The 27,105-nt window shown below is 43.5% G+C and overlaps 1 pseudogene; it reads left to right on the top strand.

The window, feature by feature from the left end:
• The first annotated feature begins 11,143 nt into the window (after positions 1 to 11,143).
• LOC118361147 (tubulin beta-5 chain-like) lies at positions 11,144 to 25,445 on the top strand (annotated as a pseudogene).
• The last annotated feature ends 1,660 nt before the right edge of the window (positions 25,446 to 27,105 follow it).

The raw sequence follows: 27,105 nt of genomic DNA, 5'->3' as shown, positions 1-27,105 counted from the left end.
GAGAGATAGCGGTAGAGCTGGCCAAGGACGGCACGCTCAAGAGTTTTGGAGAGAAAAGAGAGAAGGGATACTGGTCTGTAGTTGTTGACATCGGAGGGATCGAGTGTAGGTTTTTTCAGAAGGGGTGCAACTCTCGCTCTCTTGAAGACGGAAGGGACGTAGCCAGCGGTCAGGGATGAGTTGATGAGCGAGGTGAGGTAAGGGAGAAGGTCTCCGGAAATGGTCTGGAGAAGAGAGGAGGGGATAGGGTCAAGCGGGCAGGTTGTTGGGCGGCCGGCCGTCACAAGACGCGAGATTTCATCTGGAGAGAGAGGGGAGAAAGAGGTCAGAGCATAGGGTAGGGCAGTGTGAGCAGAACCAGCGGTGTCGTTTGACTTAGCAAACGAGGATCGGATGTCGTCGACCTTCTTTTCAAAATGGTTGACGAAGTCATCTGCAGAGAGGGAGGAGGGGGAGGATTCAGGAGGGAGGAGAAGGTGGCAAAGAGCTTCCTAGGGTTAGAGGCAGATGCTTGGAATTTAGAATGGTAGAAAGTGGCTTTAGCAGCAGAGACAGAGGAGGAAAATGTAGAGAGGAGGGAGTGAAAGGATGCCAGGTCCGCAGGGAGGCGAGTTTTCCTCCATTTCCGCTCGGCTGCCCGGAGCCCTGTTCTGTGAGCTCGCAATGAGTCGTCGAGCCACGGAGCGGGAGGGGAGGACCGAGCCGGCCTGGAGGATAGGGGACATAGAGAGTCAAAGGATGCAGAAAGGGAGGAGAGGAGGGTTGAGGAGGCAGAATCAGGAGATAGGTTGGAGAAAGTTTGAGCAGAGGGAAGAGATGATAGGATGGAAGAGGAGAGAGTAGCGGGGGAGAGAGCGAAGGTTGGGACGGCGCGATACCATCCGAGTAGGGGCAGTGTGGGAAGTGTTGGATGAGAGCGAGAGGGAAAAGGATACAAGGTAGTGGTCGGAGACTTGGAGGGGAGTTGCAATGAGGTTAGTGGAAGAACAGCATCTAGTAAAGATGAGGTCAAGCGTATTGCCTGCCTTGTGAGTAGGGGGAAGGTGAGAGGGTGAGGTCAAAAGAGGAGAGGAGTGGAAAGAAGGAGGCAGAGAGGAATGAGTCAAAGGTAGACGTGGGGAGGTTAAAGTCGCCCAGAACTGTGAGAGGTGAGCCGTCCTCAGGAAAGGAGCTTATCAAGGCATCAAGCTCATTGATGAACTCTCCAAGGGAACCTGTAGGGCGATAAATGATAAGGATGTTAAGCTTGAAAGGGCTGGTAACTGTGACAGCATGGAATTCAAAGGAGGCGATAGACAGATGGGTAAGGGGAGAAAGAGAGAAAGACCACTTGGGAGAGATGAGGATCCCGGTGCCACCACCCCGCTGACCAGAAGCTCTCGGGGTGTGCGAGAACACGTGGGCGGACGAGGAGAGAGCAGTAGAAGTAGCAGTGTTATCTGTGGTGATCCATGTTTCCGTCAGTGCCAAGAAGTCGAGGGACTGGAGGGAGGCATAGGCTGAGATGAACTCTGCCTTGTTGGCCGCAGATCGGCAGTTCCAGAGGCTACCGGAGACCTGGAACTCCACGTGGGTCGTACGCGCTGGGACCACCAGATTAGGGTGGCCGCGGCCACGCGGTGTGGAGCGTTTGTATGGTCTGTGCAGAGAGGAGAGAACAGGGATAGACAGACACATAGTTGACAGGCTACAGAAGAGGCTACGCTAATGCAAGGAGATTGGAATGACAAGTGGACTACACGTCTCGAATGTTCAGAAAGTTAAGCTTACGTAGCAAGAATCTTATTGACTAAAATGATTCAAATGATACAGTACTGCTGAAGTAGGCTAGCTGGCAGTTTTGTTTCCCCAAGGTGTCTGCAGCATTGTGACGTATTTGTAGGCATATCATTGGAAGATTGACCATAAGAGACTACAATTGCCAAGTGTCCCGCACGGTGTCTGCGTGGAAATTGGTGCGCAAAAGTCAGCTACCAGTATTTTTCCATCCGAATCAGAGAAGAATGCAGGCTTCCAGGGACAGCATTTCAATGAAGAGATATATGACAAAACACCTTGAGGATTGATTCAAACAACGTTTTCCATGTTTCAGTCGATATTATGGAGTTAATTCGGAAAAAAGTTTGACGTGTAGGTGACTGAATTTTCGGTTAGTTTCGGTAGCCAAATGCATAGTAACAAAACGGAACGTTGTGTCCTACACAAGAATCTTTCAGGAAAAACTGGACATCTGCTATGTAACTGAGAGTCTCCTCGTTGAAACATCTGAAGTTCTTCAAAGGTAAATTATTTTATTTGATCCCTTTGCTGGTTTTTGTGAATATGTTGCGTGCTAAATGCTAACGCTAAATGCTAAGCTAGCTATCACCACTCTTACACAAATTATTGATTTTCTCTGGTTCTAAAGCATATTTTGAAAATCTGAGACGACAGGATTGTTAAGAAAAGGATAAGCTTGAGAGCAGGCATATTTATCCAGCTCGGGAGTTTAATTCCTCTGCTGGTAGCGTGACTACAGCTCAAGCTCATTACCATAACGCACAATGCGCAAACATATTCCTAAAAATATTTAACCTCCACACATTAACAAGTAAAATAGCTCAAATGAAAGATAAACAAGTTGTTTATCTAGCCAGCAAGTCAGATTTCTAAAATGTTTTACGGCGAAAACATAGCACATATTTAGGTCAAACCACCACCGCAGTACATTCATTTTTTTTCAATAATATGCTATATATATCCATAAATCTCTGTTTACAATGATGCATCGTTCAAAAAATGCTACCCAAATGTCCTGAGAAATGACGATAGCCCCGGCAGATAACGTCAGCTAACAAGGAATACACATCATAAACTTTGACTAAATATGCATGTTTTACATATGTATAGCAAGATACACTTCTTCTAAATGCAATTGCATTGTTACATTTAATTTTAACGTTACATTTTGCGTTCACTAGACTATAATATGGAGTCGGCGCTCCCACAGTAGCATAATGACTCCTCTATCTTGGAGTCGACAGAAACCCAAAATGAATACATTAAATATTCCCTTACCTTTGTTATTCTTCCATCAAACGACCTGTAAGGGATTATACTCACCAAATTAGCGTTCAGTTTTCAAGTCTGCGTCTTTCGGTTCTCAAAATAGCCTGATTTTGGTAAAAATGTAGTCAAAATTGAAGTGGTTGCGCACCAAAACTTCGAAAGTATATATAATATGTCCAGTAAACTTGTCAAACTAACTTCATAATCAAGCTTTAACATGTTATAAAGGTGTACAGCAATTTTGAGAACAAACAGAAACACAAGCACTGTTCAATCGATCTTGGAAAAGAGAGAGGACTTGACCATTGCGCACAGGTTTTTTTGAGTGACTGAGAGCTTACCGTGTGCTCAAACTCTCACGAGCAGGCGATTCTCACAATGTGAAGTCCCATTGAAAGCTGAGATCAAGCTGAACACGTGGAGACTCTTCCGGGTGCTGTGACTGGTTGGGAAGGGTGTTTGCGATGAGGTCAAAGGTGACCCAACTTTTCAGATGAGAATAGATATTTTGGGAAAATGCAGATTTTGAGAGTTCTGCTATACATAGAGACATAATTTAAACGGTTTTAAAAGCTTTAGAGTGTTTTCTATTCGATAATATTTTTTTATTTGCATATATTAGCAACTTTTGACAAAAATGTATCATGTTTTATATGGGTACCCAAATCCTCCAGAAGGGGCAGTAAACCGTGGTATCCTGAACAGCTTATTTCATTTCATTTGCGATTTTTAGAAATCGCTAACGTTGCGTTATGGTAATGAGCTTGAGGCTGTAGTAACGCGACCGCATGCGGGATGGGGCGGACTATGAGGTTAACATCTGCTAACCATGTGTATGTGACAAATAAAATTGTATCTGATTTGATTTGATTTGATTCAACGTCATCAGATGTTTAAAAAATATATATTTTGTTGTCGTTGTTGAAATGACATGGAAACAATGTTGATTCAACCATTTTGTGCCCAGTGGGTTCGCTGCAATGTCTCTTTTTTTTCTCTCACTTTTCCACTTTTTTTTTTAAACATGAACAACATTTGGTGGTTACGAATGGGTCTTCTCTGACCATGTTCTGAGATATCAGAATATGTGCGTTGACTGTTTCAGAAGGTATTTAGTGTTCACTTTTGCATTCTCTTTCGATCTCTTCTGTGTTTCCTGATGTATGTGGGCTGAGCGGAGGGGCAGCTGCTTCTGTGTGATTCCTCATGCATACTGTAGTACATTGGGGATGCCTTGTATGAGCTCTTTAAAATGCACCAGGTGATAGTATCCAGGGCCCCTTGGATGCCATGTTTCTAACAAAAAAACTGGGAAATTCTCAACTTTCCTTCATGAGATTCATGTAGGCCTTGTTACTGGCTGGTTTAGTTGAGCAACTGTGAATGTAGTAAAACAATGTTGATGATACATATAAAGCACAAATAAAAAATAACATATAAAAAAAAGCACTGTCCCGCTCTGGAAAGACAATGTAAATGCATGATTATTACTTTAGGGATCAAATCCCAATTTGCATGCATCTGTAGTTGGGATTTGGCCCATCACATCATGTAATCCCCTTTGTTATGGAAAAGGCATGTAGAATGGCGTCGGAGGGGATGGCGGCCGTTTTTGCGGGCTCCTAAACAACTGTGATATTTTGTTACTTTTTTTCACGTTATTTGTAACTTATTTTGTACATCATGCTGCTGCAACCGTGTCTTATGACTTCTGGACATCAGAACAACGATTATTCACCTCAAACTGGACAAAGATTTCCGACGCAAAGGATATAGTGCTTTCTCAGGAATGTGCCCAAATCCCTGTCTTTTGCGTGAAGAAAAGATTGTGGAAAAGGGTGCGGATGTCGGGTTGTCTTCTGAGAATTTGTAGGCGAGTGAATAAACTTCCACTACCATCCGTTCTATTGGCCAACGTGCAATCATTGGAAAACCAAATGGATGATATACGATCAAGACTATCCTACCAACGGTACATAAAAAAAATGAAATATCTTATGTTTCACCGAGTCGTGGCAGAACGACGACATGGATAATACAGAGGATTTTCAATGCATCGGCAGGACAGAGAAGCTACATCTGGTAAGATGAGGGGCAGGGGTGTGTGTCTATTTGTCAATAACAGCTAATGCACAATGATATTAAAGAAGTCTTTATGTATTGCTAACCTGAGGCAGGAGACCACACTATCTACCAAGACAGTTATCATCTAAAATATTCATAGCCGTCTATTTACCACCACAAACTGATGCTGGCACTAAGACTGCACTCAACCAGCTGTATAAGGCCGTAAGCAAACAAAAAAATGCTCATCCAGAAGCGGCGATCCAAGTGGCCGGGGACTTTAATGCAGGCAAACTTCAATCCGTTTTACCTAATTTCTACCAGCATGTCACGTGTGCAACCAGAGGTAAAGATACTCTAGACAACCTCTACTCCACACACAGAGATACATACAAAGCTTTCATTCACCCTCCATTTGGCAAATCTGACCATAATTCTATCCTCCTGAAAAGCAAAAACGAAAGCAGGAAGTACCAGTGACTCGCTCAATACGGAAGTGGCCGATTACACGGATGCTACGCTACAGGACTGTTTTGCTAGCGCAGACTGGAATAAGTTCCGGAATGTTCCGGAATTAATACAATGCCATTGAGGAGTACACCACCTCAGTCTTGGCTTCATTAATAAGTGCATCGTCCCCACAGTGACCGCACTTACATATCCCAACCAGAAGCCATTGATTACAGGTAACATCCGCATCAAGCTAAAGGCTAGAGCTGCCGCTTTCAAGGAGTGGGACACTAATCAGGACACTTATAAGAAATCCCACTACGCACTCAGACGAACCATCAAACAGGCAAAGCTTCAATACAGGATTAAGATTCAAGCCTACTACACCGGCTCTGACGCTCATCAGATGTCGCAGAGCTTGAAAACTATTGAGGACAACAAAGGGAAACCAAGCCACGAGCTGTCCCGATGCAAGGCAGTTCACCACTGTTCGCCGGGTTGGCTAAAATGCGGAAGACACATTTCAGTTGAATGCATTCAGTTGTACAACTGACTATGTATCTCTCTTTCCCTTTTCCTTTCCCAGTGACACGAGCCTACCAGACGAGCTAAATGCCTTTTATACTCGCTTCGAGGCAAGCAACACTGAAGCACACATGAGAGCACCAGCTGTTCTGGATGACTGTGTGATAATGCTCTCCATAGCCGAGGTGAGCAAGACCTTTAAACAGATCAAGATTTACAGAGCCTCGGGACAGACGGATTACCAGTACGTGTACTCAAAGCATGCGTGGACCAATTGGCAAGTGTCTTCACTGACATTTTCAACCTCCCCCTGACCGAGTCTGTATTACATACATGTTTCAAGCAGTTTTAAGCAGACCATCATTAAGGAAGCGATGGTAACCTGCCTAAATTATTATCCACCGAAGCACTCACATCAGTAGCTATGTGTTTTGAAAGGCTGGTCATGGCTCACATCAACAGCATGCCAAATACCCTAGACCCACTTCAATTCGCAAACCGCACCAAAAGATCCACAGATGATGCAATCTCAATCACACTCCACACTGCCCTTTCCCACTTGAACAAAATGAACACCTATGTGAGAATGCTGTTCATTGACTACAGCTCAGCCTTCAACATCATAGTGCCCACAAAGCTCATCACTAAGTTAAGGACCCCGGGACTAAACACACCTCCCTCTGCAGCTGGGTCCTGTACTTCCTGACGGGCCATCCCCAGGTGGTAAGGGTAGGCAACAACACGTCTGCAACTCTGATCCTCAACACTGGGGCCCCTCAGTGGTGTGTGCTTAGACCCTTCCTGTACTCCCTGTTCATTCACAACTGTGTGGCCAAACATAACTCCTAAACCATCATTAAGTTTCTGACGACATAACAGTGACTGATTACCGACAACAATGAGACAGCCAATAGGTAGGAGGTCAGGACAACAACCTCACCCTCATTGTGAGAAAGACAAAGAAGCTGATCGTGGACTACAGGAAAAGGTGGGCCAAACAGGCCCCTATTAACATCAACAGGGCTGTTTAGAAGCGGGTTGAGAGTTTCAAGTTCCTTGGTGTCCACATCACCAACGAACAATCATGGTCCAAACACACCAAGACACCAACAACAACCCCCCAGGAGACTGAAAAAACTTGGCATGGGTCACTAGATCCTCAATAAGTTCTACAGCAGCACCATCGAGAGCATCCTGATCGGTTGCATCACTGCCTGGTATGGAAACTGCTCGGCATCTGACCGTAAGGTGCTAGGGAAGGTAGTGTGTATGGCCCAGTACATCACTGGGGCCAAGATTCCTGCCATCCAGGACCTATATACTAGATTGTGTCAGTAGAAAACCCCCAAAATTGTTAAACAAAACAAAAGATATGGTAGGAGAAAATCCAAAGAAAAACCAACCAGAATTATTTTTTGAGAGAGACCATGCTCTTCCAATTGCAAGTATAAGGGCATACTCAATTCTAGCTCCCATGATGCAATTCCTATGGCTTCCACAGGGTGTCAGCAGTCTATGTTCAAGGTTTCAGGCTTTTAACTTGAAAAACGAATAAGAAATAACAGTTTTAGTACAGCGACACAGTCTTGGAAATTTGTGTTTGCACGTGCCAAGAAGACAGGACGTACCTGCTAAAATCGGTTTCATATCGAACATACTTCTTTTCGTAAGAAATTTTCAAGTTTGATTACATTTCGGGGTATCTGAGAAATAAATAGAAATGTATCTTGACTTGTTGAAACAAAGTTTAGGTGTAGGTTTTCGGATTCCTGTCTCTGCTTGTTGAACGAGTGGATTACTCAAATCGATGGCGCCAACTAAACAGACTTTTTGGGACATAAAGAAGGATTTTATCTAACAAAACGACAATACATGTTAAAGCTGGGACCCTTTGGATGGAAATCAGAGGAAGATTTTCAAAAAGTTTGTGAATATTTCATCGCTATTTGTGATGTTTTGAAACCTGTGCCAGTGGAAAAATATTTTGATGTGTGCCGTCCTCTAACAATGGCATATAATGATTTCGCTGTAATAGCTACTGTAAATCGGACAATGCCGTTAGATTAACAAGAATTTAATCTTTCAACCGATATATGTACCCAAATGTTTAATATCCATCATTTTTATGATTATTTATTTGAATTGCGCGGCCTCCAGTTTCATTGGAAGTTGTCCCACTAGTGGGATGCTTAGGCTTATGAGGTTTTTAACAGCGTCTACCTCCAAGCCATATGACTACTGAACAATTAATCAAATGGCCACCCAGACAATTTACATTGACACCCCCTCCCATTTGTTTTTACACTGCTGCTACTCGCTGTTTATTATCTATGCATAATCACTTTACCCCTACCTACATGAACAGATTACCTTGACTAACCTGTGACCCCGCACATTGAATCGGAACCGGTATCTCCTGTATATAGCCTCGTTATTGTGATTTTATTGTTACCTTTTATCATTTTTTACTGAAGTTTATTTGGTAAATATTTTCTTAGCTCTTTATTGACATGCATTGTTGGTTAAGGGCTTGTAGGTAAGCATTTCACAGTAGGATTGTAATTCTGCGCATGTGACAAATAAAGTTTGATTTGATTTGATCATGTGGCGGACTGCACTAGCATCGAATAGTCCCCGCGATACGCAACTTTTCAGGGAGGTCCGGAACCAGTACAAGCAGTCAGTCAGGAAAGCAAATGCTAGCTTTTTCAAACAGAAATGTGCATCCTGTAGCTCTAACTCCAAAAGGCTTTGGTACACTGTAAAGTCCATGGAGAATATGAGCACCTCCTCCCAGCTGCCCACTGCAGGCTAGGTAACACTCTCAACACCGATAAATCCACGTAAATTGAGAATTTCAATAAGCATTTCTCTACGGCTGGCCACGGTTTCCTCCTGGCTACCCCAACCCCGGCCAACTAAACGCTATCATAACTGCCACCGATAAACGACAGTCATTTCGACTATGCCAATCACTGTATTCATATCGGCAGACTCAACAGCCTTGGTTTCTCAAATGACTGCATCGCCTGGTTCACCAACTACTTCTCAGACAGAGTTCAGTGTGTCAAATCGGAGGGCCTGTTTTCCAGACCTCTGGCAGTCTCTATAGGGGTACCACAGTGTTAAATTCTCAGGCCAACTCTTTTCTCTGTATATATCAATGATGTCGCTCCTGCAGCGGGTGATTCCCTGATCCACCTCTACGTAGACACCATTCTGTATACATCTGTCCCTTCTTTGGACACTGTGTTAACTAACCTCCAAACGAGCTTCAATGCCATACAACACTCCTTCTGTGGCCTCCAACTACTCTTAAACGCTAGTAAAACCAAATGCATGCTTTTCAACCACTGCCCGCACCCGCCTGCCCGACTAGCATCACTACTCTGGACGGTTCTGGCTTAGAATATATGGACAACTACAAATACGTAAGTGTCTGGCTAGACTGTAAACTCTCCTTGCAGACTCATATTAAACATCTCCAATGCAAAATTAAATCTAGAATCGGCTTTCTATTCTGCAACAAAGCCTCCTTCAGTCACGCCGCCAAACATACCCCCGTAAAACGAACTATCCTACCGATCCTCGACTTCGGCGATGTAATTTACAAAATAGCTTCCAATACTCTACTCAGCAAACTGGATGCAGTCTATCACAGTGCCATCCGTTTTGTGACCAAAGCCCCTTGTTCCACCCACCACTGCGACCTGTATGCTCTAGTCGGCTGGCCCTCGCTACATATTCATCGCCAGACCCACTGGCTCCAGGTCATCAATAAGTCTATGCTAGGTAACTGGTCACTGATCACGATAACAACACCCACCCATTGCACAAGCACCAGCAGGTATATCTCACTGGTCATCCCCAAAGCCAACACCTCCTTTGGCCACCTTTCCTTCCAGTTCTCTGCTGCCAATGAATAGAACGAATTGCAAAAATTGCTGAAGCTGGAGACTTATATTGCCTTACTAACTTTAAACATCAGCAATCTGAGCTGCAGCTGTACAGCCCATATGTGAATAGCCCACCCAACCTACCTACCTCATCCCCATATTGTTTTTATTTACTTTTCTGCTCTTTTGCACACCAGTATTTCTACTTGCACATCATCATCTTATCATCTGTCACTCCAGTGTTAATTTGCTAAATTGTAATTACTTCGCTACTATGGCCTATTTATTGCCTTACCTCCTCACGCCAGTTGCACACACTGTCTATAGACGCTTATTTATTCCATGTGTAACTCTGTGTTGTTGTTTGTGTCACACTGCTTTGCTTTATCTTGGTCGTGTCGCAGTTGTAAATGAGAACTTGTTCCCAACTAGCTTATCTGGTTAAATAAAGCTACATGTCTTAACAAAAGACTCCACTACGCAAGTAACCATTTCAATAGAATGTCACTGCGACAACTATTGATAGACGTAGCTGGTAAATTCTCTCTAGCTATCTACTCTGATTTCAGAGCACTCTCGTCTGAGTGTGCCAGAGGCGAGCAGAATAACTGATGAATTTACAAACGCTCAACATCTGTTGAATGTGGCCGGTGTCAGTAAACGTTGGCAAAAAAAACGTAAATTGTTGCCAGCAGCACAGTTGCAGTCACAAGCACTCTGGATAACATAAAAATAGCCTTACAAGCTCTGCTAAGGCGAGTAAAATGGTCAGTGAGCTGTTCTCTCATTTGTGTCTGGAGGTAGCTAGCAAACTAGACAATGTTAGCCAATTAGCTTGGGTGCTTGACTGTTGTTGTTAGGACAGAACGCTCTGATCAACCTTAAAGTAATTGGTGGGGCTAAAGCTTAAGAGGGTGTGAACGATGCTGAATGGGTGTAGACAAAGAGCTCTCCAGTAGGTACCAAATATTCAAAGGCCATTTTCTCAAATGTGAGGTTACAAGTTCATCAACTTTCAAAGCAGAATTACTTTCCCATTGTTCCTCAAAGGCAGTGTATGATATACCATTGTGTAGCTCTGTATCTCTGCTTTTATCCAGTGTAAAAAACACCATTTCAAATTTTACTAGTAAGACAGAATCAAGGTGGTCGGTCACATTTGAGTGTCCCGGATTTACGTTTACTATGTTACGTCTTGTCTGAGACCATACTAAACCTTATTGCACAGCTGGCATGTCATTCTCTTGTACTTTTGAGCAGAGGAGAAGACCGGAATTGAGCTCTTACAAATCAGTTGAGTTTAACCGGGCGCACACCGCGAGAACGAGATAAATAGTTCACATACAAGCCGGACAATGTGGGAATCAGATTGGCACCAAGGCAAGTAAAGATCGTTTAAACGGAATGCCTTTATAATTTGAATAAAACAACACAATGAATGTTGGATGTGTTGTGGGTGAGGGGGACGCTTACCTTTATAAGGCAGTCAGCACACGGGTTTAATGCGTCTTAGTTTGGCTGTCGCCACATTTTCTAAAGCTTTTGTGTCAAATTATAGGCTAATTGTACTGGTGTATGTAGCCTAACAATTCAAAATTCATGCTGTAGGCCCAACTACTTTAACTCTGGAAAATGTATTTTGCCATTGCTTAATTCAAATTATGTTTACCCTATAATAAACTTTATAACGGTCCCTAGCGTGCTGTAAGGGAGTGGCATGACATTCCAGCTGTGCGTGTCCATTTCATCAGCTGAGCGCGCTTCAGTTGTCAAATAAAATCGACGAGGCACAATGTTAAATCGTTGTTTTTTCATGGGGTGTTGATAACTTGTTGGAGATTTAATTGTAAGCATATCCTGTTTTCTTCTTCATTCTGATAACTCGGGACAGTTTTGGGAAATTATCAGCGATGAACACGGAATCGATCCGTCAGGAAACTATGTGGGTGACTCATCACTTCAAATCGACAGGATTAATGTGTATTACAACGAAGCGTCCTGTAAGTGAGTCTGTGTCTGTGCTTCAATTAATCATTATGTTTCCAAGATGTTACACTCACCTTACCTCACCATCACTCAAAAGAAATATTGGTTCTCCTCATCACTCAAAAGCAATATTGGTCCCAACTTTTAGCATTCATAGCATTCTTCATAAGAAAAGTAATGGGCTACTACAGGTCCTTACATATGGTGCTTTGCAAAATTGCCATAACCCCTTTTGCCACCCTTTATATAGCATGACAAGCATACATTATTTCTGAAGCATGTACAGTACACACCTTATACAGTATATAGAGGCCTTATAAAGAAGGGATGTTTTCATTCAGCCTTCAAAGTTATTGTTAGTTTTAAGGACTGGAATACTCAATGCTAATGAGAGATTGAAAAGGAATATTGTATCATGTTGTTGGCAATTCCTAAGGTCTAAAATAAGGAATGTGTTTTAGGTGTAGTTCAAAGTAGGCCTACTTGACAAATCCTTGCTTGTGAAACAGACTACTGTACAATACCCTGCACTCAGGTAAATGTGAAATATATTCCCATCTGTATGGGGGTCTGTTTGTTTTTTTGCAGCACACAAGTATGTTCCCAGAGCAGTCCTTGTGGACTTGGAACCCGGGACCATGGGCAGTGTCCGGTCAGGGACCTTTGGACAGCTATTCAGACCTGACAACTTTATCTTCGGTAAGTGGACATTGTAGCACATTATTTAAAGCCAACCGCTATAATGCATAATTATTCAATATTATTGGTATCTATGAGCATTTAGAACATCTTGTTATATGGTATATTTTTTCTCTGTAGCAAAACATACATTTTTTAATTCAAAATTACTGTTTAAGCTCGCTTGACTGGGAAATGTGTGAGGAAAACATGTGAGTATGTGAAGGCTGTTAAACTGGGATCCTCAACAGACATAATTAACCAAAGATATCATGCCAGTCCTTGTGGTAGATTGACAATCACTTGTTGTGTCTGGTAGAAACCGAAGATATGACTCTAACCTACACATATGATTGTCATAAAAAAACTAATCAACACACATCATAATCCATATGATGTCCTCATCCAGTGCCGTTTTCATTAGGGCACACAACAGAAAACATCAAAAAGAATTCTGCAATTGAAAACGAAAATTCAAGTCAAGGAAATCCCAAGTCTGATTTATGATGATACTTTATGTCACAGTTGACTTCCTTACACACTACGAGACAGATTCCTCAGGGTTACACATGGACTCTCCCACCTCACCTCACACACACACATTTGTGCACTCTCCTCAAACTAGACTGGATGATAAATGGCTCACAATTGGCTCGTGTGTTGGGGTTTAGTGGGGGGTGGATTTGGGGTTACTGGAGGGATGGAGTGTATGACTTCACTGACAATTTTCCTCCCTTTTTGTTTTTGCTGCCCTTGCAGGGCAGACAGGAGCGGGGAACAACTGGGCCAAGGGCCACTACACTGAGGGAGCAGAGCTAGTTGACTCTGTGCTGGATGTAGTGAGGAAGGAGTGCGAGAACTGCGACTGCCTCCAGGGCTTCCAGCTAACCCACTCCCTGGGTGGGGGCACAGGCTCGGGCATGGGCACTCTGCTCATCAGCAAGATCCGCGAGGAGTACCCCGACCGCATCATGAACACGTTCAGCGTCATGCCCTCTCCCAAGGTGTCGGATACGGTGGTTGAACCGTACAATGCCACCCTCTCTGTGCACCAGCTGGTGGAGAACACGGACGAGACATACTGCATTGACAACGAGGCACTCTACGACATCTGCTTCCGTACCCTGAAACTGACCACGCCCACTTACGGAGACCTCCAACCATCTGGTGTCGGCCACCATGAGCGGCGTGACCACCTCACTGAGGTTCCCCGGTCAGCTCAACGCCGACCTTCGCAAACTGGCCGTCAACATGGTGCCCTTCCCCCGCCTGCACTTCTTCATGCCTGGCTTTGCACCGCTAACCGCCCGAGGGAGCCAGCAGTACCGCACCCTGACGGTGCCGGAACTCACCCAGCAGATGTTCGATGCCCGCAACATGATGGCGGCATGCGATCCACATCACGGCCGCTACCTCACCGTGGCCACTGTATTCCGCGGGCCCATGTCCATGAAGGAGGTGGATGAGCAGATGCTGGCCATCCAGAACAAGAACAGCAGCTACTTCGTGGAGTGGAGTTCTATTGTATGACTACGATGATGGAAAATACAGAAAAGTGCATTGTCAATAGTTTGCTAATCATTCTCGCTCCATTTTGTTTAGACTTTATTAACTCGCATTTCTATTTACGGGATTAAGAAAGGGAACCAGCCATTGCCAAAACCAAGTGCTTTGTTCATATTCACCTCCGTCATGTACCACAACAAACAGGCCTTAATGCTCCTATGGTGGAGGCAAATCACAACAGCTGCTGAGCAAGGCATTCTCTAATTAGAACTGTGGAGCTAACAATGGGGGGGACTCCCAGTCTGCACTTACTGAACTATTTAGAGCCATTCATGGCCTCAATGAGTCTTCTGCAATACACGTACAAGCTAACTGCCCCAGTACACTGCTAAATATTAGAGGCATTGATGTGGGAAAAAAAGATACCCAAGTAGCCTATGTGTGAAAACCTGTACATATTTAGCAACTTCAATACACTTCACAAATGTGAAAAAACAAACTGGAAGGGAATATTGCCCCCTGATTTGAAAAAGATGAAGCATGATCCGCATCTGATTGTAAAGGCTCTTTCACTATACCAGCCCACTAGGCCGTTTGCCCCTACCAATTTGAAGCTCTGTATGGTGGAAGCTTAAACCTCTCTAGATCCTTCTGATCTGCGAACATCTAAGTGATAAGGTCAGGGAAGGGGTAGGAAGTGAATTGGTACTGGCTGTGTGTTAAATTGACGTAGTGGTTGGAAGGGCTTGGCGTGGTATTCACAGCTGGTGTCACAGACGGTCTTGGCCTGGCCAGTCAGCTAGGAAGTCAGCTGCAGAAATGGTTAAGTGTGTCTGAGTCATGCCACTCAAATTACCATGGCACAGACCCCGAGAACAACTCCAGTGTGGGTGGGTGGGTGGGTGGGTGGGAGGGAACGCGCACTGTATGTATACATTATTATTACATTATTAAGAGCCAGCTGTTTATCACCCTTTGATATTGATATTGATGCATGCTAACTGTGTCCTGTATCCAACAGCGAATGGAACCTTAAAGAACAACAGCTCAGCCCCCATCTTTGAAGGCAATGTTATCTCACTGAGCTAAAGCCAAGGCATTACCCCTGGGAGCACATCTATCCAGCAATGATATTGGCAATAGTTAATAGTGATTGTTTAAGTGTTAGCAGATACTGTAAGTGTTTTTCCTGGTAAAAGATTTACTTCCTCAGAAAGTGACAGCATGGATCCTTGATAGCAAAATTAATATATGAAAAAAATAAAGACAATTTAAAAAGCTGTTCTTGCATGAGAACCAGAACCAGACATGCTGGATTGCAGTATGTCACATCCAACAACGAGCCAATTATTTTTGCTTTAGCAAGTAAGCAAAACATTGCAACTACGGCAGAGGACTTCAGTCTGAATAGTTTGTGAATCAAACATGGATAAACTTGGAAAAAAAACTGTGTGACTTTGAGGAAAAAAATAACCACAAGAGACAGCACATGCAGCTGTTGAAGAACACATGAAACACTCCCATGTCGCTCTACAGTCTTACAGAACCCCACTGCCTATTTAAGGAGGACTGTGCACTGGCTCTCAGACTGGGTTATGAAATATTGCCAAACAAGGGGACGAGTGACTTCGTGTACTTAATGGAGATGAATGGAAGGTGCACATTGGTACTGCATTAGGGAGATATGTGCATGGTGCTCTCTTGTGGTTAAATAGTGAACAAATAACTTAAGGATACTGTAAAAAAAAAAATATATATATATATATATATATATATATATATATATACATACTTGTTTATAACCCCCCCACCTTCACCTCACAAACCTTAAAAGTGGTTACAAGGGTCACACCATAGAGATAGTTAGAAGGCACAACATCATATCTGTCCCATTATGGCGTCTGTAAGAGCACAGGGCAACGCAATTGAGGCAATCTCCATTTAAAAGTAGTCAATTTTATTCAACTACTTTTATGAGATGATAAACAAACAGAAAGGATGCTTAGACCTATTGCCATCTGGAGTGTGTTGTTTGAACCAGTATGAAACCAGGGTTGACGATTTACTGGCACCTGCAGTTATGGAATATTTACTCATATAATTCATTGGCTGATCCCTCCTGATGACCTAGATGGAATTATGTGGTCCATCCTTAACCCATAGGAAGTCCAACCAAGTTGACTGCTTAAAAATAGTGAAATTCCTCAATAGTGCTGCCCAACGCTATACTGAACAAAAATATAAACACAACATGTAAGGTCCCATGTTTCATGAGCTGAAATAAAAGATCCCGCAAATCTTCCATATGCAGTAAAAGCTTATTTCTTTCAAAGTCTGTGCATCCCTGTCAGTGAGCATTTCTCCTTTACCAAGATAATCCATCCACCTGACAGGTGTGGCATATCAAGAAGCTGATTAAACAGCATGATAATTACACAGGTGCACCTTGTGCAGGGGACAAAAATGGCAACTCTAAAATGTGCAGTTTTGTCTCAAGTTTTGAGGGAGTGGGCAATTGGCATGCTGACTGCAAGAATGTCCATCAGAGCTGTTGCCAGAGTATTTAATGTTAATTTCTCTATCATAAGCCGCCTCCCAGCGTCATTTTAGAGAATTTGACAGTACGTCTATCCGGCCTCACAACAGTAAGCACACCAGCCCAGGATCTCCAAATCCTGCTTCTTCACCTGCGTGATCGTCTGAGACCAGCCACCAGGATAGTTGATAAACTGGGGGTTTGCCCAACCTGCACAAACTGTCAGAAACCGTCTCAGGGAATCTCATCTGCATGCTCGTTGTTCTCCCAGGGTTTTGACATGACTGCAGTTCGGCGTCGTAACTGACTTCAATGGGCAAATGTCACTGGCAAGCTGGTGAAGTGTGGTCTTCATGGATGAATCCCAGTTTCAACTGCACCGAGCAGATGGCAGATAGCATGTATGGCGTTGGGTGGGCAAGCGGTTTGCTGATGTCAACATTGTGAACAGAGTGCCCCATAGTGGCAATGGGGTTATTTTATGGGCAGGCATAAGCTACAGACAACGAACACAATTGCATCTTATCGATGGCAATTTAAATGTACATCGATACCGTGACGAGATCCTGAGGCTCATTGTCATGCCATTAATCCGCTGCCATCAACTCATGTTTCAGCATGATGACGCAGGGCCACATGTCGCAAGGATCTGCACACAATTCCTGGAAGCTGAAAATGTCCCAGTTCCTTCATGGCCTGCATACTCACCAGACATGTCACCACCTATTGAGCCTCTTTGGGATGTTCTTGATCGATGTGTACGACAGTGTGATCCAGTTCCCGCCAATATCCAGCAACTTCACACAGCCATTGAAGAGGATGGGACAACATTCCACAGGCCACAATCAACAGCCTGAAATTCTTGCATGTAGCATGTAGATTTTTGTTCAGTGTACAACAGGTTTTTGAACACTATTGCCTGTATCATTCTCTATGGGTCAGAAACACAACCCAAATGCCAGGTCATGAGTAGGAAGTGGATATGCTTTTTTGAGCCAATTCTGTGTCTGTGCTTCTGATGTATATGGAGCCGTGCAGTCCTGGGCAGAGGAAGATTACAACAATTGACGTAATCTCTGAAGCCCAGAACTAGAATCTAGCGTAATTGCATCAGATGCTCGATTAGGTTCTGGGAGATATATGAGAAAATATACTAATACGACTAACGAGGACTCCACATGCTAAACAGAAAGGTTCCCCTGCTCAGACATGGCAGATAGCTATAACATATGTTGTGGTTAGCTGATACTGAAAGTATTCAAACCTAATCAAATTGATGTATATAGCCCTTCTTACATCAGCTGATATATCAAAGTGCTGTACAGAAACCCAGCCTAAAACCCCAAACAACAAGCAATGCAGGTGTAGAAGCACGGTGGCTAGGAAAAAATCACTAGAAAGGCCAAAACTTACAAAGAAACCTAGAGAGGAACCAGGCTATGAGGGGTGGCCACCGGGTGGAGATTATAACAGAACATGGTCAAGATGTTCAAATGTTCATAAATGATCAACATGGTCAAGTAATAATAATCACAGTAGTTGTCGAGGGTGCAACAAGTCAGCACCTCAGGAGTAAATGTCAGTTGGCTTTTCATAGCCTATCATTCAGAGTATCTCTACCACTCCTGCTGTCTCTGGAGAGTTGAAAACAGTAGGTCTGGGACAGGTAGCACGTCCGGTGAACAGGTCAGGGTTCCATAGCCACAGGCAGAACAGTTGAAACTGGAGCAGCAGCACGGCCAGGTGGACTGGGGACAGCCAGGTAGTCCTGAGGCATGATCCTAGGGCTCAGGTCCTCCGAGAGAGAGAAAGAGAGAATTAGAGAGAGCATACTTAAATTCACACAGGACACCAGATAAGACAGGAGAAATACTCCAGATATAACAGACTGACCCTAGCCCCCGACACATAAACTACTGCAGCATAAATATTGGAGGCTGAGACAGGAGGGGTCAGGAGACACTGTGGTCCCATCTGATGATACCCCTGGACAGGGCCAAACAGGGCAGGATATAACCCCACCCACTTTGCCAAAGCACAGCCCCCACACCACTAGAAGGATATCTTCATCCACCAACATACCATCCTGAGACAAGGCCAAGTAGGGCACACAAAGATCTCTGCCACGGCACAACCCAAGGGGGGGCGCCAACCCAGACAGGAAGATCACGTCAGTGACTCAACCCTCTCAAGTGACGCACCTCTCCTAGGGATGTCATGGAAGAGCACCAGTAAGCCAGTGACTCAGCCCCTGTAATAGGGTTAGAGGCAGAGAATCCCAGTGGAGAGCGGGGAACAGGCCAGGCAGAGACTGCAAGGGCGGTTCGTTGCTCCAGAGCCTTTCCGTTCACCTTCACACTCCTGGGCCAGACTACACTCAATCATATGACCTACTGAAGAGATGAGTCTTCAGTAAAGACTTAAAAGTCGAGACCGAGTCTGCGTCTCTCACTTGGGTAGACAGACCATTCCATAAAAATGGAGCTCTATAGGAGAAAGCACTGCCTGCAGCTGTTTGCTTAGAAATTCTAGGGACAATTAGGAGGCCTGCGTCTTGTGACCGTTGCATACGTGTAGGTATGTACGGCAGGACCAAATCAGAAAGATAGGTAGGAGCAAGCCCATGTAATGTAGGTTAGCAGTAAAACCTTGAAATCAGCTCTTGCCTCAACAGGAAGCCAGTGTAGGGAGTAATATGATCAAATTTTGGGGTTCTAGTCAGGATTCTAGCAGCCGTATTTAGCACTAACTGAAGATTATTTAGTGCTTTATTCAAGTAGCCGGAAAGTAGAGCATTGCAGTAGTCTAACTTAGAAGTAAAAAAAGCATGGATTAATTTTTCTTCATAATTTTTGGACAGAAAGTTTCTGATTTTTGCAATGTTTGTTAGATGGAAAAAAGCTGTCCTTGAAACAGTCTTGATATGTTCGTCAAAAGAGAGATCAGGGTCCAGAGTAACGCCGAGGTCCTTCACAGGTTTATTTGAGACAACTGTACAACCATCAAGATTAATTGTCAGATTCAACAGAATATCTCTTTGTTTCCTGGGACCTAGAACAAGCATCTCTGTTTTGTCCCGAGTTTAAAAGTAGAAAGTTTGCAGCCATCCACTTCCTTATGTCTGAAACACAGGCTTCTAGCGAGGGCAGTTTTGGGGCTTCACTATGTTTCATTGAAATGTACAGCTGTGTCATCTGCATAGCAGTGAAAGTTAACATTATGTTTTCGAATGACATCCCCAAGAGGTAAAATATATAGTGAAAACAATAGTGGTCCTACAACGGAACCTTGAGGAACACCAAAATTTACAGTTGATTTGTCAGAGGACAAACTATTCACAGAGACAAACTGATATCTTTCCGACAGATAAGAACTAAACCAGGCCAGAACTTGTCCATGTAGACCAATTTGGGTTTCCAATCTCTCCAAAAGAATGTGGTGATCAATGGTATCAAAAGCAGCACTAAGGTCTAAAAGCACGAGGACAGATGCAGAGCCTCGGTCTGACGCCATTAAAAGGTCATTTACCACCTTCACAAGTGCAGTCTCAGTGCTATGATGGGGTCTAAAACCAGACTGAAGCATTTCGTATACATTGTTTGTTTTCAGGAAGGCAGTGAGTTGATGTGCAACAGCTTTTTATAACATTTTTGAGAGGAATGGAAGATTTGATATAGGCCAATAGTTTTTAAATATTTTCTGGGTCAAGGTTTGCCTTTTTCAAGAGAGGCTTTATTACTGCCACTTTTAGTGAGTTTGGTACACATCCGGTGGATAGAGAGCCGTTTATTATGTTCAACATAGGAGGGCCAAGCACAGGAATCAGCTCTTTCAGTAGTTTAGTTGGAATATAGTCCAGTATGCAGCTTGAAGGTTCAGAGGAATGATTATTTTCATCATTGTGTCAAGAGATATAGTACTAAAACACCTTGAGTGTCTCCCTTGATCCTAGGTCCTGGCAGAGTTGTGCAGACTCAGGACAACTGAGCATTGGAGGAATACGCAGATTTAAAGTGGAGTCCGTAATTTGCATTCTAATGATTATGATCTTTTCGTCAAAGAAGTTCATGAATGTATTACTGCTGAAGTGAAAGCCATCCTCTCTTGGGGAGTGTTGCTTTTTAGTTAGCTTTGCGACAGTATCAAAAATAAATTTAGGATTGTTCTTATTTTCCTCAATTACGTTGGAAAAATAGGATAATCGAGCAGCAGTGAGGGCTATTCGATACTGCACGGGACTGTCTTTCCAAGCTAGTCGGAAGACTTCCAGTTTGGTGTGGTGCCATTTCCGTTCCAATTTTCTGGAAGCTTGCTTCAGACCTCAGGTATTTGCTGTATACCAGGGAGCAAGTTTCTTATGACAAATGTTTTTCGTTTTTAGGGGTGCAACTGCATCTAGGGTATTGCGCAAGGTTAAAATGAGTTCCCCATTTAGGTGGTTAACTGATTTTTGTCCTCTGATGTCCTTGGGTAGACAGAGGGAATCTGGAAGGGCATCAAGGAATCTTTGGGTTTTTGATGCTCCTTGGTTGGGGTCTGAGCAGATTATTTGTTGAGATTGCAACCGTAATACAACGGTGGTCCGATTAGTCCAGGATTATAGGATAAACATTAAGATCCACAACATTTATTCCATGGGACAAAACTAGGTCCAGAGTATGACTGTGACAGTGAGTAGGTCCAGAGACATGTTGGACAAAACCCACTGAGTCGATGATGGCTCCGAAAGCCTTTTGGAGTGGGTTTGTGGACTTTTCCATGTGAATATTAAAGTCACCAAATATTGGAATATTATCTGCTATGACTACAAGGTCCGATAGGAATTCAGGGAACTCAGTGAGGAATGCTGTATATGGCCCAGGAGGCCTGTAAACTGTAGCTATAAAAAGTGATTGAGTAGGCTGCATAGATTTCATGACTAGAATCTCAAAAGATGAAAACGTCTGGGTTTTTTTTGTAATTTGAAATTTGCTATCGTAAATTTTAGCAACACCTCCGCCTTTGCGGGATGCATGGGTATATGGTCACTCGTGTAACCAGGAGGTGAGGCCTCATTTAACACAGTAAATTCATCAGGCTTAAGCCATGTTTCAGTTAGGCCAATCACATCAAGATTATGATCAGTGATTGGTTCATTGACTATAACTGCCTTTGGAGTGAGGGATCTAACATTAAGTAGCTCTATTTTGAGATGTGAGGTATCACGATCTCTTTCAATAATGGCAGGAATGGAGGAGGTCTTTATTCTAGTGGGATTGCTAAGGCGAACACCGCCATGTTTAGTTTTGCCCATCCTAGGTCGAGGCACAGACATGGTCTCAAAGGGGATAGCTGAGCTGACTACACTGACAGGCTAACAGCCTGCTGCCTGGCCTGCACCTTATTTCATTGTTGAGCTAGGGGAGTTAGAGCCCTGTCTATGTTTGTAGATAATATGAGAGCACCCCTCCAGCTAGGATGGAGTCCGTCACTCCTCAACAGGCCAGGCTTGGTCCTGTTTGTGGGTGAGTCCCAGAAAGAAGGCCAATTATCTACAAATTCTATCTTTTGGGAGGGGCAGAAAACAGTTTTCAACCAGCGATTGAGTTGTGAGACTCTGCTGTAGAGCTCATCACTCCCCCTAACTGGGAGGGGGCCAGAGACAATTACTCGATGCCGACACATCTTTCTAGCCGATTTACATGCTGAAGCTATGTTGCGCTTGGTGACCTCTGGCTGTTTCATCCTAACATCGTTGGTGCCATCGTGGATAACAGCAAGCTATATCCAGCACCATCTTCAGATTAAACAGTGTATGATCGCTGGATGATTTGTTTTAAGTCTAATTCTGTGGGTAATGGAGTCGCCAATGACTAGGGTTTTCAATTTGTCAGAGCTAACGGTGGGAAGCTTCGGCGTCTCAGACCCCGTAACGGGAGGAGTAGAGACCAGAGAAGGCTTGGCCTCTGACTCCGACTCGCTGCTTAATGGGGAAAACCGGTTGAAAGTTTCTGTCGGCTGAATGAGCAACACCGGTAGAGCATTCCTACAGCATTTCCCTCCAGAAGCCACGAGAAAGTTTTCCGGCTGTGGGGACCGTGCGAGGGGATTTATACTAACGTTACTATCTGTACTTACTGGTGGCACAGACGCTGTTTCATCCTTCCCTACACTGAAATGACCCTTGCCCAACGCTTGCGTCTGAAGCTGGGCTTGCAGAACAGCTATCCTCGCCGTAAGGCGATCGTTCTCCAGCGACTGCAGTTAAAAGGCATCATGTTAATGTTACTACTTAGCTTCAGCTGGTGGAGGTCCTGACGAACCATGTCCAGATAAAACGTGCAGAGTGAAAAAGTTGAAGTTGAATGAGTGAGGGAAAAACTAAAAATATAAATGGTAATTAAAAAGTAAAAACCGTAAAGTTGTCAGGTGGCAAAGTAAGGTTGGCAACAAAACGCACATCAGCACGTAAACAAGTCTGCAAGTTGTAACCGTAAATGTTCCATTCCATTCACAATGTCCTTTGAATGTTGCCTTTGTGTCAAGGTTTAAACAAACCACTGTGAATCTCAACGGACTGTGACCACAGGAAAGACGCTCTTTCAAGGCCTACTCAGAATGCTCATCCATCAGGGAGAGGAAATTTAACGGTGGGAAGGCTTAACATCAACAGACCCCTTGACTTTTTCCACATTTTGTTATGTAACAGGAATATAAAAAAAACATTCTCTGCAATCTACACACAATACCCCATAATGACAAAGCGAAAACAGGATTTTAGATTTTTTTGCAAATGTATAAAACTGAAATAGCTTATCTGCATAAATATTCAGACCCTTTGCTATGAGACTCGAAATTGAGCTCAGGTGCATCCTGTTTCCATTGATCATCCTTGACATGTTTCTACAACTTCATTGGTGTCCGCCCACCTGTGGTAAATTCAATTGATTGGACATGATTTGAAAAGGCACAGACCTGTCTGTATATGGTCCCTTGCATGTCTGAGCAAAAACAGAGCCATGAGGACAAAGAATTGTGTGTAGAGCTCCAAAACAGGATTGTGTCGGGCTGCCGGCTCTAGGAAGAGCCTTGGGGGTTCCAAACCTCTTCCGTTTAAGAATGATGGAGGCCACTGTGTTTTGGAGGACATTCAATGCTGCAGAAATGTCTTGGTAACCTTCCGCAGATCTGTGCATTGACACAATCTGTCTCATGCCTTGGTTTTTGCACTGACATGCACTGTCAACTGAGGGACCTTATATAGACAGGTGTGTGCCTTTCCAAATCATGTTTCTAAAACTTTTTTTTGTTTTATCATTATGGGGTATTGTGAGTAGACTGATGAGGAAAACAATTAATTTAATCAATTTTAGAATAAGGCTGTAACGTAACAAAATGTGGGAAAAGTGAAGGGGTCTGAATACTTTCTGAAGATTTTGCTGCGAAGAGACAGAAACATTAGATCATTTGTTTTGTTACTGTCAATATGTAAACTCAAAAAAAGTAATGTCCCTTTATCAGGACACTGTCTTTCAAAGATAATTAGTAAAAATCCAAATAACTTCACAGATCTTCATTGTAATGGGTTTAAACACTATTCCCCATGCTTGTTCAATGAACCATAAACAATTAATGAACATGCACCTGTGGAACGGTCGTTCAGACACTAACAGCTCACAGACAGTAGGCAATTAAGGTCACAGTTATGAAAACTTAGGAAACTAAAGAGGCCTTTCTACGAACTCTGAAAAATACCAAAAGAAAGATGCCCAGGATCCCTGCTCATCTGCGTGAATGTGCCTTAGTTATGCTGCAAGGAGGCATGAGGACTGCAGATGTGACTGCAGATGTGACAATTTCAATGTCCGTACTGTGAGACGCCTAAGACAGCGCTACAGGGAGACGGACGGACAGCTGATCGTCCTCCCAGTGGCAGACCACGTGTAACAACACCTGCACAGGATCAGTACATCCGAACATCACATCTGCGGGACAGGTACAGGATGGCAACAACAACTGCCCGAGATACCCCAGGAACGGACAATCCCCCCATCAGTGCTCAGAATGTCTGTAATAGGCTGAGAGAGGCAGGACTGAGGGCTTGTAGGTCTGTTGGAAGGCAGGTCCTCACCAGACATCACCGGCAACACGTCGCCTATGGGCACAAACCCACTGTCTCTGGACCAGAGAGGACTGGCAAAAAGTGCTTTTCACTGACACGTCGCGGTTTTGTCTCACCAGGGGTGATTGTCGGATTCGCGTTTATTTATGAAGGAATGAGCGTTACACTGAGGCCTGTACTCTGGAGCGGGATCGATTTGAAGGTGGAGGGTCCGTCATGGTCTGGGGCGGTGTGTCCCAGTATCATCGGACTGAGCTTGTTGTCATTGCAGACAATCTCAACGCTGTGCGTTACAGGGAAGACATCCTCCTCCCTCATGTGGTACCCTTCCTGCAGGCTCCTCCTGACAAGACCCTCCAGTATGACAATGCCACCAGCCATACTGCTCGTTCTGTGTGTGATTTCCTGCAAGACAGGAATGTCAGTGTTCTGCCTTGGCCATCTCAATCCCATTGAGCCTGTCTGGGACCTGTTGGATCGGAGGGTGAGGGCTCGAGCCATTACCCCCAGAAATGTCTGGGAACTTGCAGGTGCCTTGGTGGAAAAGTGGGGTAACATCTCACTCCAAGAACTGGCAAATCTGATGCAGTCCATGATGAGGAGATGCACTGCAGTACTTAATGCTGCTGGGGGCCTCACCAGATATTGACTGTTACCTTTGATTTTGACCCCCCCCCCCCTTTGTTTAGGGACACATTATTCAATTTCTGTAGGTCACATGTCTGTGGAAATTGTTCAGTTTATGTCTCAGTTGTTGAATCTTGTTATGTTCATACAAATATTCACACATGTTAAGTTTGCTGAAAATAAAAGCAGTTGACAGTGAGAGGACGTTTCTTTTTTTGCTGAGTTTAGCTTGTTTTTGGTCACAAGTCCAGGAATGTCTGAAGAATTGCAACATTTACCTGGAGCGAACTCTGCAAATAGCACTGCTGGGTTATTTAAAAAGTCATAGTCAATCCATTAATAATATAATAACACTCTTAGCGAAAATGTTTATCTTTCATTTACAATCTGTTAGAACCTCTGAGAATAGAAAGGTTCAGAACTTTTGTGAAACATCACAGCACAATTGAACAATAGATGGCAAATACATTTACAAATTGGATTGTGTTCATAGATAGATGGGAGGGGTTGAGTGGAGCTGAAGAACAAGATAACTACTGTAACCTATACTGTGTCTGTACATTTGATATAATATGTGTAAGCTGGAAGTAGACACCTATGAGTTGTCCATTCATTTACTCCAATTAGGGGAGGGATGGTAGGGTTAGTGGAAATATATATATACTATACAGTAGATGCATATAAAACATGTATGGGGGATTGGAAATCATTCGGGGATTGTTGGAAAGCTGAGATTCTCCAATTTTTAAGGGAATCCCTCTTATTTACCTCCATCACAAGATTATAATGGGGAGAAAATCAGAGCTGTAGTCCTACATTGTTTAACTTGTAGCCAAGGCTCTGTAGTCTATATGGTTAATCATGTCTGGCAATGGCATTGGTCACAATCTGCCACAATAGCAATGTTGCCCACTATATGAGGGGATAGTAGGCCTAGTTGGACAAGGTTATCTTAATGTGCACATGATGGAAGTTAGAGGTAAATATGAATTATTTAATGAAAATTAAAACGTGAATAAAATGACTATGACTTAACACTAGACTAAAATTATCCAGAGTTTTAGTCAACTGGTAATATCTAAAACTATGATGGATGAAATGACTAAAATGACATTTAAAATGGCTGCCAAAATTAACACTGTTTATCACTTGAGGATTTGGTTGGGTATTTCATTAAATTTCTGGACGCACCCACGGCACCCTATCAGGCTGATAGTGAAGCAGAGCAGTTCTGATTCCTCCTCGAGAGTATCTTTGTGAATAGCTGGAGACCTGCTGTAAACAGTGAAAGAATATAGCAAGGGGCATATCTCTCGTCTAGCCATAGATATGGTTGTTTTTGCTGTATGCCATAATTGAATAAGATTACCAATGGTTAGCTGGGAAATATCCGTTAGCAGCTAACAATTTACAGTAACAGCAGCTGATTGATAAGCCAACAAACACTATTGTTGTTGTGGCTAGCTCACATAACTAACCCTAAATCTAAAGTAGAAATTGAGAAATATAACCTTATCTTGGCATTAAAGTGAGAATCCGTAATTGGAACAATAACACATTTGGATCCCCACCTCTGTTTTGGTAAACAGCTGAGAGATATTTAACCACTCTCACATTCACAGGCAGAGCTATGGATGCAAGGAGGGACCATCCATGATATAAACATTATAGTTTTATCCGTGTTTTGA

This window comes from Oncorhynchus keta, chromosome 28, assembly GCF_023373465.1.
Source record: "Oncorhynchus keta strain PuntledgeMale-10-30-2019 chromosome 28, Oket_V2, whole genome shotgun sequence".
NCBI classification, from domain to species: Eukaryota; Metazoa; Chordata; class Actinopteri; order Salmoniformes; family Salmonidae; genus Oncorhynchus; species Oncorhynchus keta.
Note: the sequence above shows the minus strand (reverse complement) of the source record. Positions and strands in the feature narration are given on the sequence as shown.